General features: G+C 43.2%; 1 long non-coding RNA gene across 3 annotated transcripts in view; it reads right to left on the reverse strand.

The window, feature by feature from the left end:
• Window positions 1-2118: 2118 nt before the first annotated feature.
• The window catches only part of LOC129684032 (uncharacterized), a 32972-nt gene continuing 21619 nt past the window's right edge, over window positions 2119-13471 (reverse strand). For all 3 annotated transcript variants that reach the window (XR_008721233.1, XR_008721234.1, XR_008721232.1), the window contains 3 exons: window positions 10364-10559; window positions 3519-3599; window positions 2119-2732 (listed from right to left, as the gene is read on the reverse strand). This is a non-coding gene — a long non-coding RNA (uncharacterized LOC129684032). The remainder of the gene's footprint in view (window positions 2733-3518; window positions 3600-10363; window positions 10560-13471) is intronic.

Here is a 13471-nt window from a genome sequence, read left to right on the forward strand (position 1 = left end):
ATTTGCTGGTTGTTCTACCCTGATTAGAAGGCTTTGAGGGAAGTTGCTACGCCAAGAAATGCCAATTTTCAGACTTAGACCATCTTTACTATTGAGTCAACTGGGGTCTTTTCCTTCTGTGTAACTTTTAGATTGGTTCTCTGTACCCACAAAAGAAACTGTGGATGCCTCTTTCTTCCTGAGGCTTTGTGGCTTGGCACAGAGGCACTTGTGGACACGTTCTCAACACAGGTTTTGTGCAGCTGGTAACCACTGCTGCACTTAACCACCAAACCATCTCTCCATCCAAGGAATTTTTATTATTTAAAAGTTAATGGCAAAAAAAACCTAGGTTGATGGGAGCTTTTGGTTTTTCAAGACAGGGTTTCTCTGTGTAGCCTTGGCTGTTCTGGACTCACTTGGCTGGCTTCAAATCCACCGAGATCTACCTGCCTCTGCCTCACCAAGAGCTGAGATTATAGCCATGCACCAGGGTGACCAGCTTGGTGGGAGCTTTTCTATAGCATATGTTTATTATTTTTTAATTTTTATTTCTTTAAGTAATTAGTTTATTCACCTTGTATCCCAGCTGTAGCCCTGTCCCTCTTCCCCTCCCAACTGTACCCTCCCTCCCTCTCTCATCTCCTTCCATGCCCCTCTCCCAGTACACTGATAGGGGAGGTCCTCCTCCCCTTCCCTCTGACCCTAGCCTATCAGGTCTCATCAGGATTGGCTGCATTGTCTCCCTCTGTGCCCTGGCAAGGCTGCTCCCTCCCCCTCAGGGGGAGATGATCAAAGAGCCAGACACTGAGTTCATGTCTGAGACAACCCCTGTTCCCCTTACTAGGAAACCCACTTGGACACTAAGCTGTCATGGGCTACATCTGTGCAGGGGTTCTAGGTTATCGTCATGCATGGTCCTTGGTTGAAGTATTAATCTCAGAAAAGATCCCTGTGCCCAGATTCTTTTTTCACTGGGGCTTTTTTCACTGGGGCCAGATTCTTTTTTCAATGGAGCTCCTGTCCCCTCCAGGTCTTTCTATCCCCCCCTTCTTTCATAAGACTCCCTGCACTCTGCACAAAGTTTGGCTATGAGTCTCAGCATCTGCTTTGATACCCTGCTGGGTAGAGTCTTTCAGAGGCCCTCTGTGGTAGGATTCTGTCCTGTTCCCCGTTTTCTTGCTCTTCCAATGTCCATCTTGCTTGCCATTTTGAGTGAGGATTGAGCATCTTACCCAGGGTCGTCCTCCTTGCTTAGCTTCCTTAGATGTACAGATTTTAGCATGACTACCCTATATTATATATCTGATATCCACTTATAAGTGACTATATACCTAATGTGGGTCTTTCTGCTTCTGGGATACCTCACTCAGGATGATCTTTTCTAGTTCCCACCATTTGCCTGAAAATTTCATGATTTCTTTGTTTTTAATTGCTGAGTAGTATTCCATTGTGGAAATGTACCACACTTTCTGTATCCATTCCTCCATTGAGGGACATCTGGGTTGTTTCCAGGTTCTGGCTATTACAAATAAAGCTGCTACAAATATTTTGAGCAAATGTCCTTGTATACTTGAGCATATTTTGCATATATGCCCAGGAGTGGTATAGCTGGATCTTGAGGAAGCACTATTCCTAATTGTTGGAGAAAGCGCCAGATTGATTTCCAGAGTGATTGTACAAGTTTACATTCCCACCAGCAATGGAGGAGGGTTCCCCTTTCTCCACATCCTCTCCAGCATGTGTTATCAATTGAGTTTTTGATCTTAGCCATTCTGATGGGTCTCAGGGTCATTTTTAAATTGCATTTCCCTGATGACTAAGGACATTAAGCATTTCTTTAAGTGTTTCTCTGCCATTTGATATTCCTCTATTGAGAATTCTCTGTTTAGCTTTATACCCCGTTTTTTTAAATTGGATTACTTCATTTGTTGCTGTTTAACTTCTTGAGCTCTTTATATACTCTGGATATTAGCCCTCTGTCAGATATAGGATTGGTGGAGACAACTTCCTGAACAGAAAACCAACAGCACAGGCTCTAAGATCAACAATCAATAAATGGGACCTCATAAAACTGAAAAGCTTCTGTAAAGCAAAGGACACTGTCATTAGAACAAAACGACAGCCTACAGACTGGGAAAGGATCTTTACATATGTTTATTCTTATGCCCAAGAAGAGACAAAAAACAAAAAGAAGTGATTAAAACAATGAAAGTATAAATGTTTACTATCTATGCAATATTTTTAAAAACAAAATAAAACAATTCAAAGTGATACCAGAATGTTTAGAACTATAGGATACACTCTTAGGTTTCTTGGCTTCCAGAGAGTGATCAAACCCATGTCTAAGTAAACCAGAGCTGTGTGTATGTGAAATTATGTCTCCTGAAAAAAATGTCTGTGCCTTGCTTTGCCTGTTACCAACTGAGTTGTTTGTTCCTCCACTTTTCGCTCAAGATTCTTGCTATATCTTAAGTGAGTCCTTTGCTCTATCTGTGAATTGAGTATTTTACCACTGCCCACAGTTGTTTCATGCTCATGATAGCGAGCAGGTATGCAGCATGTATGGACACTTTCTGAGCTGCAGGAGTGCAGCTTTCACATGGGGCATGCAGAGGGTCTGAGCCATGTTGTTGTTGAAGCGGACACTGCTGTGCTTCCTGTGGTATGGAGCGCTGTTGTGAGCTGTGCCGGAAGGTCGGTGATTCCTCCGCCTGCACCATTTCTTCTTCTATACACCAGGCCAATTTTTCCTAGGGAAAGGAGGTAGGGTGAGTTAAATAACTTACAGTGACTATATTTGCCCAAGTTTCCAGTTAGTTCCTTTATTTCTATCTCCCAGCCTTTCTTCCCTTCTAGTCCTCCTCTTCCATGACCAAGATGATATCATTGGAAAAAAAAAATGTGCATAGGTTGTCTCCAGCTGAACTCCAGCTGAGACTGACTGAGGAATTTCATGTTCATCTCAGCATTGTGTAGTTTTAGCACCAGTTCCTCCCAAGTCAAGTCAGCTAAGCCTTCCCCCAGTAACCCTCCAGGTATGGAGCACTTTCCATGACTGTGTATTTTTATTTTACATCCTGACCACAGTTCCCCCTGCTTCCCAGTGCCTTCCCCCGTCTCTCCTCTCCCCCACCCCTGTCTTCTATTTCTCTTCAGCAAAGGGCCAGCCTCTTAAGGATATCAGCCAGCCACACATAGCATATCAAGTTTCAGTTAAGACTAGATACCCCCTCTCTCCTAGTAAGGCTGGAGGAGGCAACCCAGTGGGAGGAGAGAGTCCCAAAGGAAAATAAAGACTCAGAGACAGCCCTGCTCCCACTGTTAGGAGTCCCACAAAAAGAACAAAGTAAACAACTGTACCGTATGTACAGAGGGCCTAGGTCACTGCCATGCAGGCTCCCTGGTTGGTGGTTAAGTCTCTGTGAGCCCTTATGAGCCCAGGGTAGTTGACTCTGTGGGTTTTATTGTAGTGTCCTTGACCCCTCTGGCTCCTGAAATCCTTCCTTCCACACTTTTGGGGATTCCCCGAGCTCTACCTAATGTTTGGCTGTGGATCTTGACATCTCTTTCCATCTTCTAGGTGAAGCCTCCTGATGACAACTGGGCTGGACACTCATCTATGAGTATAACAGAATATCATTAGGAATCATTTCATTGACTTTTTTTTTCTTTTTACATTATAGTGCTCTCTTGGGTGACTCTGCAAAGTAGCTTGTTAGGGACACTGGTTTCTCGCAGAAATTTGGGCTGTTAGTGATGGCCTGATAGAGCAGCACAGGAGAGAAGTGAGTGTCGAAAGGCTCAAGGCTGAGGACTGATTTCATCACCCTTGTCTTTCCTGGATCCATCAGGTCAGGCTGCTGCGAGCCCATCATCCTGAAAACCATGCTCTATACCCTTTCCAACTGAGTCTCCCCAGAATGAAATTTGCACCTACCCAGTGTGGCCGTCAGTATCTGCCTTTGTCGTGGGCTTGAGATAAACTCTATGACTTCAGTAGGGCTGTTGGGAGGTGTTAGGGGACCAGGAGAGTTAAGGGAAGGGGAATAAATAATAGGACACCTAGTGGGAATCATGTCTTTAGAAGAAGAGGAAGGCATGTGGACCATCAGGGTGGGGAAGATGGAAGTATGCCGTATAGGAGGGAAATAGGTAGGGCAGTAAACAGAAAGGGAATTAATCTTCGCAGCAGATCTAGGGGAAATAACTGACATAGGCAGGAAATGGTAGGAGGTTAGATGAACTGAGGGAGGACAAGGTGGAGGAGGTGGCTTTCGTAGAGAACCCAGAGGTCTACGAAGCTTTTTGGTCATCTTCTCAGAAGACACTTTAAAACACTTGTGAACAACTGAGCTTGTGCCAAACACTATAGTAATTATCTCCTAGGTAGCCAATGACCTCAGGCATGACACAGTGCACATTGTGATGCGTGCATTCTTCTGTGGTACAGTGCACCATTCTAGCCAAACTTAGGTCTAGACAGGCATGGAATGCCAACAGTGAGTCTGCTCCTGGGATCACATGGAGATTGGCAGTCTGTTTGCCAGGACAGGCATGTCCATGCACTTGGGGCCTTGGGAGTTTTCCTGGACCTTGCAAGCCCCGGAACTGTACAAGCCGGTACCGCGCTTTGGCTCTGCATTTCCCAGGGCCTTCTACCTTTTTTGTCATTTGGAAATATGGAAATGTAAGAGGATTTCAGAGGAATTACTTTGTCCATCGTGTTAACAGTGCATGCCAGGAGGGAACGATAGTAGGCAGGCCTGTTCATAATTTTATCTTATTAATGTATATTCATAAACTTTAGTTCCTATGTCTTTCTCTTTTTATCGAGGATTTCATACTTGAATACACTCTACTTTTATCTTTTCCAACCCTTCTCCATGTCCAGCTTCTCCCTGGTCCCCAAACCACCCCTCTCAAATTCATTACTTCTTATAATTTTATATAAACATATATGCACACATATAACATACTGACTCTAATTAGTGTTGCCCTTATTTAGAGCTATCCCCTTGGGATTAGAGCTTCTTCCCAGAAAGAGAATGAAAGGAAGAAGGGAAGAGAGAGAGAGACAGCGACAGACAGAAAAGCTGTTTCTCCCTCAGTTACTCTTGACTTCCTGTAGATCTTCATCTAGGTGTTGGGCCTTTTGAGATTTTCCTCTGTCCACATTGGCATGGCACTTGGTGTTGTCTTATTTGGGCAACCATATTCTGAATAGTTGATGGGAGCATCCCCCTGTCCTGTCCAGAAGAAAGTGTTACTCAGTAGTCATCTGGTCCTCAGGATTGTAAAATCTTCTGCTCCCTCTTCATGTTTCCTGAACCTTAGGTGTAGGGTTGTGTTTCAGATGTCTCATTTGGACCCAGGCACCCTACAATCACTTATTTCTCTACATTTTGACTCCTCATGGATCACCCTAATAGTGTTCATCTGCTACAAAAGGAAGCTACTTTGATGAGAGGTGATCACTTTACTCGCCTGTGGGTATGAGAATGAATATTCAAAAAGCAGTCGAAAACCATAATACTTGAGTAATATGGTGGTACTAGATTACCTCCAAGACCTTTGAACTCTCTAGCCAATAGGATCTTACCTAGATTTACAATACTATGTGTGAGTTTCTCCCAGTTGACTGGGCTTCAGGTCCAGTGAGGCAGCTACTGGTTGCCGACTACTGCTGCCCCTGAGATACAAGGGCCACTCGTACACCACTAGGAGATATGTGCATGGGGGTACTGGAGCATGGGAAACCCACCAGAGGCCGCAGCCTCCAAAAAGAGTCTCCAACAGTTATCACCCCCCAGTAGCTCCTCAGGAAGGGGCGGGACCTGAAAACTACCTTCTCCTATTTTAGCTGGCTTTATCTTGTACAGGTCTATGCAGATTATCACAGCTGGTAGGCATTCATGTTTAAGGGGTGGGGGTTGTCTGGAAGACAGCATCCCAAGGCTCTCCTCCACCTTCCAGCTCTTGCATTCTTTCTCCCTTGCCTTGCTGGATGCTCCCTGAGCCTTGGTGGGGCAGAGGCAAGGTGGTGTTGATAGAGCTATCTAATTTAGGGTTTAGGTTAAATTCTTACTTGTTGTACATCTCTGCATTGATCGCTACCCAGACCGAAAAGACATTCTTCTGACCAGAGTTGAGAACAGCCCAAGTTTATAGACATACCATAATATTTACAGAGAAATTTGACAGCATCACCTCTTGACAAAAGAACATTAGCATATTCTTCCCTAGCGCCTAGGGCTTTGATAGCCCTGGCTTCTAACCAGGATTACATACAGTACCCGGTGTGAAATTCTCTCCTGTCAAGCAAAATCTGAGCACAGGGGTCTTCCACAGATGTAGCCCATGGCAGTTCAGTCTTCTAGTGGGTTCCATAGTAATGGGAACAGGGTCTGTCTCTGACATGAACTGATTGGCCTGCTCTTTGATCACCTCCCCCTGAGGAGGGAGCAGCCCTACCAGGCCACAGAGGAAGACAATGCAGCCACTCCTGATGAGACCTAACAGACTAGGATCAAAAGGAAAAGAAGACCTTCCCTACCAGTGGATTTGGGGAGGGGCATGCATGGAGGAGAAAGGGAGGGATTGTGAGGGGAGGAGGGGGGAACTACAGGGGGAAATACAAAGTAAATAAAATGTAATTAATTAAAAAAATAAAAAAGAAATTCTCTCCTCTCAATCTGCCTTTAAATCCAACTAGAAAGCACTTAGTCCATTGTTCTCCTTAATAGTCCTTGCGTTAGCGAGAAGATCTTGACATATGGTGTTCAGCACTGTGTAAGACGATTGCTGTCCTTTCTCCTCTTATGCAGTGGGCATAGCACATTTTGGCACTATGAAATTTAGCCAGCAAGGAAGAGGGGTTCTGGTCAGCTTGAGATTGATTTATCTATGTTGTATAGCCAAAGTTCATGGTGTCTTCAGCAAAAGGGTCTTACCCTGAAGCTGCGGTGGGTGACTGAGAGAAGTGACCACAGCCTGGGCTGTGTTAGAGGCCTCTGGCTTCCCTGACCAATAACTCATCATGTTGTGTACTGTGATTTCTTCTGGAGTATTGCTGTCCACCTGTGCAAGGTAGTTCTATTCAAACTCTCTTTTAAATGATACTGTGAAATTAGCTTACTAACTAGTTGGTACCCACCAGGCTTTGTCAAACACTCTTAGTTCTGATGAATCCACCCACTACTCCTTCTGCCCCTTCTTCCTACCCTTGACCCCATTTAGTATATTAACCCATGACTGCCCCCTTTCTTTCATATTACTCCTCCAATTATACTTTTTCTTTTATTATTATTATTATTATTTATTATTATTATTTATTACTTATTCAATTTTATCCTGGCTGTGGCCCCCTCCCTCATCTTCTCCCAATACCACCCTCCCTCCCTCCCTCTTCTCCCCCTATGCCCCTCCCATAGTCCACTGATAGGGGAGGTCTTCCTCCCTTTCCCTCTGAACCTAGCCTATAAGGTCTCATCAGGACTGGCTGCATTGTCTTCCTCTGTGGCCTGGCAAGGCTGCTCCTCCCAGGGGGAGGTGATCAGAGAGCCTGCCACTGAGTTCATGCCAGAGACAGCCAATTGTATTTTTAATTGGGTTGTGAGATATTGGGCTTCAGGTGGCTTTTCACACGCTCTTCCTTTGTGTTAGTCCTCCTTCCCGTGCCGATATGCTCCGTACTCCCAGTCCTCCTTGTTTAGCCTGTCCACGCCCAGTATTCCACCTTTCCACCTGTCCACTTTTATTTACCTTGTAATCTACTCCCTTTCTCCCTTATTGTGCCTTTCTAGCTTCGGGCTCCTACCTGTGCTCAAACTTAAAAACAAACTATTTTAAGGTAGGCTCTCCACATATAAGAGAGCACATGCTCTTTCTGTCTAGGCCTGAGTTGTCTCACTCAGTATAATATTGTTTCAGCTCCAACATTTACTATAATTTTCATGACTTCATTTTTCTTTACAATGGAGTAATAGTCCATTGCGTACATGGACATCATTTTTTCTTATTCACTCATCTGCTGATGGCCATCTAGAATGATTCCACCTCACAGCTACCATGAAAACAATGACAACGAACTGTGCAAGTGTCCCTGAAGAGGACATAGAGTCCTTTGAATATATTCCCACAAGTGGACCATGTGTCAATTCTATTCCTAGTTTTCTGAGAGCTCTCCAAACTGATTTCCAAAGTGTCTGCTCTGGTTTATACTTTGTGAACAGTATGTAAAAGGTCTCTCTCCCCTAAACCATGCTAGCATTTGTTGATACTTGTATTCCTGGTGATGGCCATTCTGACTGCAGTAAGATGGTCATACATTCTAGTTATCAACCTTCTACCAGATGAACAGCTGGAAAATATGTTCTCCCATTCTGTGGACTGCCTGTCTCCTCACTTATTTCTTTTGCTGTTTCTCTGCTGTTTAGCTTCATGAGATACCACGTATCCATTGTTGGTCTTGCCACCTGTGCTTCGTCTTGAAGAGCACCCTACTTTTTCCTCTGCTTGTTTTGGATTATTAGGTCTTATGTTAATCCATATGGAGTTGAATTTTGTGCAGGTGCAAGGCAGGGCTCTAGTTTCACTGTCCTACATATTGAAGTCCAGTTTTCCGTGCACCATTTGTTGAAAATGTCCTTTCTTCAGTGTTTATTTTTGGCATCTTTGCCAAAATCAGGTGACTGTGATTACATAGTCTCATATCTGGGTTCTCAATCCTAATCCAATCTATGTGTCAGTTTTTGTGCCATTACCATGCTTACTCCTGAGGTGGGGGAACCTTACTGGGCCACAGAGGAAGATAATGCAGCCAGTCATGGTGAGAACAGATAAACTAGGGTCAGATGGAAGGGGAGGAGGGCCTCTCCTATCAGTGGACTGGGGGAGGAGCATGGGAGGAGAGGAGGGAGGGAAGGTGGGATCGGGTGGGAACCAGGGAAGGGGCTACAGCTGGGATACAAAGTGAATAAACTGTAATTAATAAAACAGTAAATAAATTTTAAGAGATAATTTATCATTTAATAGTGCTTACCTGGTGTTACACTTACCTGCAACCTTCTGATCTTCCTGACACGGTTGTTTCTGAGCCTACCTCAGTTTAAAGGAAATTCTTACCCACCATTGCCTCAAGTATTATGCTCATTCTCTTGTCTGGCATTCTCCTGCACCTACACAGGTGTTTTCTAGTTTTCTAATTGATTGTTCTTTGCTATTGTTTTGATTTTTTTTCCTGCTAATTCTTCCTCAAACATCGAATTTGGACATTTCATTTAACTTTTTCAGTCTCAGAGAATTTGTCTAATCCATGTGCTGTTTACTCATTGGCCCATGAAAAGTTCCTTTCATTTCTAATAAGATGGTTGGAAGTTATCTGTGGTGGTTTGTATTGTAGAGTTGAGTTGACAGGATCTAGAATCCCCCATGATACAAAGCCTCTGGGCACATGTATGGGGCATTATCTAGACCTGGGTTAACCTCTACTCATGCCTGTGAAAGAACATGTAATGTAGATTAGGTTAGCTTGTGGACAGACCCAAGTCAAATATTTGGCATGTGCTCTCCAACTGCATTACACACTGAATCCAGATAATTGATTTATTTTAATATATGCACATTGATAAATAGTGTCCCTTGTGTAATTTTTTCCTAATTTTGTATTTTTAGAAATAGCTTGTTTTTATATTTATGTTGGCTTAGAGTTAGGCAAATTATTTATTTTTAATAGTCCCTTGTTTTTCTCATTTTTTTTTCTTAGTTTAGCTAGAAGCCTATTGGTATGACTAATATTTTCATATAACTGGCCTGAGTATGTTATTTTTTCCTCTGGCTAAAATTTCATTGGCTACAACTATAATTTGACTTCCTTCTGTTTACTTTCAATTTAATTTATTTTGTAGTATCTGGATTTTAATATAAAAGCATAATTGTTTTCCTTTTGTCTATATTACGTGTATTAGTTTTCCTCTATGGAATGATTATGCTACACACAAATTCAAATTTCTAATTTAACTTCCTATGGCTTTAGAGCAGCTCTATTTTCAGTTTTTTATGATGTGTTTTGACCTTGAGTTTGGCCTGTCTTCTGACCTTGAGAATCATGTATGACCTGCTGTTGCTACAGGAAGTAAATGATTTGGTAGAGCTGTATCCTTGCTGAATTTTACTATCACCTTCATTCTATCTCTCATAAAGGGAGGGAGTTTGAAATGTCCAACGAAAATAGGAGACACTGCTATTTCTTCATAGTTTTCCCTCAAATTTTTTTTTGACACATTGTGTTCTTTGAATACAGGTAAAAGGTTAGGCTTTCTTCCTTCAGTACTGACCACCCCAACCCTGCGCCATCAGTATAAAATAACTCTCTTCCTCTTACCTTGTTTAAAAATCTTTATTCTAAAATTGATTCAGTTAGTATCCACTTCATTTTATACATGGGATGGCTATACAAAACGCATGCCACTTCCGATGACCACCTTGTCCTGGGTGTCATATTTAAGCTTGGTGTAGGCAATAGCATCATTTTTAGTCCTGGAGTTACTTAGGAATCTTGAGATTCTGTCAGGTTTTCCCTGGAGAGAAGAAAACAGAATCAGATAGAAGCTCAAAGGAAGCAGGAATGGTCTAGGTATGAATGATTTGGACCTGGATATGATGGTTATGATGGTCTGGGCCTGTTTTAAAATGTACCCTTGATCTTTTCTTACTGAATGTTATGGCATCAGAAGTGTAATGAAGTTGGAGAATGTGCTGTGCATACTTGAGTTTCCGTACCTTCCAAATAGAGAGCTGGCTAGCTTCAAGAGCGAACCTGAGGGTTCTCTAAATTGTTAAGAGTTACCTGACACACATGTCTAGGGAATCTAGTGTTATTAGTAATCAGTGTCCAGACTGGATGCTTCCAGGATCTCGGCCAGTTAGTCAAGGAGTTGAAATAACAGTATATACAGATTGCAAAAGTAACAAGGAGACACTGAAAGCAAAATCACCAGAAAACACTGCAGGTGAGCCAAGGGCCACAGAGTAAAGTTATGTGGATTATTGGTGGGCACTTTCTGTGAGATTTGAGAGAAGGTGGCATGTGGCTACTTCATTTGCAATTGGTGGCAGTTAATGCAGAAATTCGTAACTGCTCAAAGTGGCACATGTAAGAAACTGTGGGGCTCATCTGCAGCATCTATAATCGATTTCCCTTTATCCAAAGAGCAGGAACACCGTGGAATAGGGTGCAGAAAGAATGGGAGAGCTAAACAGGAGGAGAGCTGCCCTACATCTAAGCTGTCCTACATCTAAACTTGGCTGTTTCCTGCATTAACTCAGAGCTGCTATGGTTCCTACACAGACCTTTACAAGATCAAGCAGTCAACACTCAGGCATGAACGGCTAAAGGGCCCCTCTGGCCCCACTGTTCGTGCAGGGGTTCCTGGCTGTTGATGGCTGCTGAGGGAGGGAGAATACCTCTCACTTGGAGGGCATGGCTGCTATTGGATTGCCCGTGCCACAGGAAGTAGTCTCTGCTCTTGGTGACGATTGACTAGCTTGCTCCAGATTCCTGTCTTGACTTTCTTACAGTGAAGGAGTGGGACTTACTTGTAAGCCAAATAAACCCACTCTCACTCAGCTGCATTTGCTGGACTATTTATCACACAATAGAATGGTTAGGGAATAAAGTGGTGCCAAGGTACCAAGAGTGCACAAACCTAACCGTGTTGTTTTCTAGTAACATGGAAAAGATTCAAACTTCAGGCTACAGAAACCATATTGTACATAGAGCATAATGCCTTCCCAGTGGAAGCTTGGAGTGTAAGAACTCTGAGAGAAATGTGGACAGTAGTGGCCCATCTTATGACATTTCAGAGGCAACAAGACCTCCATGGAGAGTTAGCATAGGAGAATTAGGGTAGGGGCAATTTGTGTAATGTTTTGTCCAAAAATCTGACTTATTTTCTGCCTGTGTCCTGAGAACCTAAGTGAGGTTGAACTGAGAGAACATTTCATGTCAAGTGCATTCAGGCTGCACTGAGAAGGGGTTGTATTTGCTAAAGAAATCAGTCCGACTGCAGTGATACCTTCTGTGCCGCTTTTGGGACAGTAGGTAAGTGTTTCCTCAGGACAGGCACACAGAAGCTAGCCGCATAACTTGGCAGTATTATAAGCATCATATTACTAGTTTTGGTGACAAAGTTGCAAGATTGAGGGGTTCACATTGGCAGCTAAGGCCAGATACAATGTGGTGGTAGGGTTAGAGCCCCTTCAGAGAGCCCCTGAAAGGCCAATATAATAAGCTAAAAAGGTGAAACCACCATTGAAATGGAGCCCCCAGGATATTTGCACTGCCAGGATTGTGGCAATGCATTATGTCCTAAGAGTGATTTTCTAGGCTACCCAGCCAGAGTGAGTAGTACACCGTTGAAGTCACGACTGCCATCCTACTTCTCAGCTTGTTTGTTTAACCAATTGACCTTATTTGCCTTAGATTTCCCATATAGTTAATGTTTACAACCTAAGCTAATGCATGGCTGCAATCTTAACTCTTCCACGCCCTGACCCAGGACAATGCATATGTATCATTTGCTGAAAGCAGCAAATACAGAGGTTGGAAGCAATCCTCTAAAACATAACATAAAGGTTTATGGATATTGGTTAATAAACAATGAAGTTTGTTGTCTGGGCCAGTTGGATGAATTGCAGCCAGTGACATTATCCCCTGTAAAATTCTGTTAAAGATTTCTGCAATGGATCCCATTCCTTCCCACAACATGATGCTTTCTGTGCTGTTCAGTAAACACAGAGCAAAACCCTTTGTTAAGGACAGACACAACAGACAGACATACAGGACAGGGACAGACACAAGGACAGATTCACAAGCAGACTTCAGGCAGGCACAGATTCAGCTTTTATACAGCAAACAGAAGTCACAGGGCATGAAGTAGAAAATTCAAATCTGGACTTGTTTTTGGATAAACAGATCCAAGGGGAAGCACTTTTATTTCTTTCCTTCATGGACACCAGTGCATTACAGGTAACTTCAAGTTAATCACCAGTTTGTTTACTCCATGAACCAGGACCATAGAACATATGCTACAGAAAGCTACAGATGTGGCATGGAGTGAGCCTCCGTCTGGAAGAGATGCCTTATGTGCTGCAGGTAGCAGAGCTGGAGGGAGGGGACCCTGGTCATCCCCACTAGTGGATGTGGGGTTTTAGGACTTGCTGCTTGCTCTGATGGATTTTGGTTTCATTCTGATCAGATTGTTCCTTGTGATACCCCAACTCTGTGCCATTGTATATGGTGGAAGTATGAAAGTTGATTTTTATTTTATAGGAACTCAGAGTTAACAGACTTTGGATTTTTTTAAGACTATGGAGCTTTTAAAGTCGGACTGTATTTTACCAGATTGTAACAGGGGCCTTGAGGATGAGGGGTAGAAGGTTATGGCTAACAGTGATGGGTTTGGGTGTCAACTTGATATGGAGTCGACAA

This window comes from Psammomys obesus, unplaced genomic scaffold, assembly GCF_907164565.1.
Source record: "Psammomys obesus unplaced genomic scaffold, mPsaObe1.curated_primary_1811, whole genome shotgun sequence".
Taxonomy (NCBI): Eukaryota; Metazoa; Chordata; class Mammalia; order Rodentia; family Muridae; genus Psammomys; species Psammomys obesus.